The sequence below is a fragment of the Topomyia yanbarensis genome, chromosome 1 (assembly GCF_030247195.1).
Source record: "Topomyia yanbarensis strain Yona2022 chromosome 1, ASM3024719v1, whole genome shotgun sequence".
Classification (NCBI taxonomy): Eukaryota; Metazoa; Arthropoda; class Insecta; order Diptera; family Culicidae; genus Topomyia; species Topomyia yanbarensis.
In genome coordinates this window covers 18,677,997-18,679,402 of record NC_080670.1, presented here as the reverse complement: position 1 = coordinate 18,679,402, position 1,406 = coordinate 18,677,997, and positions in this window count along the sequence as shown.

The window sequence follows — 1,406 nt, the reverse complement described above, 5'->3', positions numbered from 1 at the left end:
TCCAAATCACAATTTTTCGCAATTGACAAATAACTACATTCGACTTTAGAATATAGAACTGTATCTTAACCCCGCCATGCCTATAGCATGTACACAGATAACAGACGTTAAAATTCGAAATCTGTGTAAACATCAAATGATAACATTTCAATTGAACCAAGCCACTAAAATACATTAGGCAGACGTTTGCAGGTGACGTAGCAATCGATGTTGTTCAGTTGGTGAACATCTATCAATTTGCATGTAGCAAATACTTTAATTTAAAAGAGCCACTGACGTTCAATGAAAATCGTTTTCAAAATTTTCAAAGGTTGTCAAAAAAATAGTTTTAGCCGAAACGTCTGTTATCTGTGGAATTAATAAACTTGGTTTTCAAAGGTTTCGCTCACAAAAATTAGTTTAGCTACAAGCTGGGCCTATTGCCATCCTTTTAAGCCACCGTTACCGGAAAAATCGCTTTCAACTGTATTCTGGCCGCTATAAATTTATTCAGTGTTGCCAATACGTTAAAAAAATAAAACTACTTATTTCGATAGCAATTACTATTGTTTATTGAAAACCAATAAAACAAATAAAATTGAACCGTTTTGACGACATCTTTAACATACTCGGACTATTCAAAACATAAAGCAAAAATTGTATTGTCCATGAAATCGTAAAATAAGCATTTTAAATGATTATCGTCAAGTTATAGTTTCGATACAACCATATTGAATAGTAGTTTGGCATGGCAGAGATAATCGCATTAACCAAACAAGACACAAAGCTTAAAAATCGCATTTCATAATTCCATCAGAATTATTTCACGGCTCAAAAACGAACCGCAAAAAAGCAAAGAATTTTTCGAAAAAACACCACTGAACAATAAATCAATCATTGTTCTGAGATCGAAATGCGTTGGCATGGTTTTATCCAAAACCAACAAGCTGTATAAAAAATCGTCTTCCAATCCGGTACAATGATTGAACTATCCGTTGTACAGTAGCCAAATTCAGTTCAAGGCCAGCTACCACTACTTTACCACCTAAACAAAACTAAAATGATGGACTAATGAAATACAGCTCCGACAGAACCCCTAGCGACCAAACGAGAAAGGGTAACTTAAAAATAGCAGCTGTTGAATGATCCCATTCAAAACTACCATAGGGCAACTGTTTGATCAAACGACCTTCATTTACCTGATACGACAAAATAGCAAGTTAAATGCGTAAGCAAACAGTAAAATTATTTTAAAAAATGGGATGGGCTAAATCAAACGCAGCTGTACCGCAACCAACCAACTGGAAAACGCAGCAAATCAGGACAGCAAACACATAAAGAAAGTGAAACAAGCCATCGTAAGATTACAATCTGCATCCCTCTTTCTACTCGCAATCGTCACTACCCGTGCCGGGTACCCTCGCCAA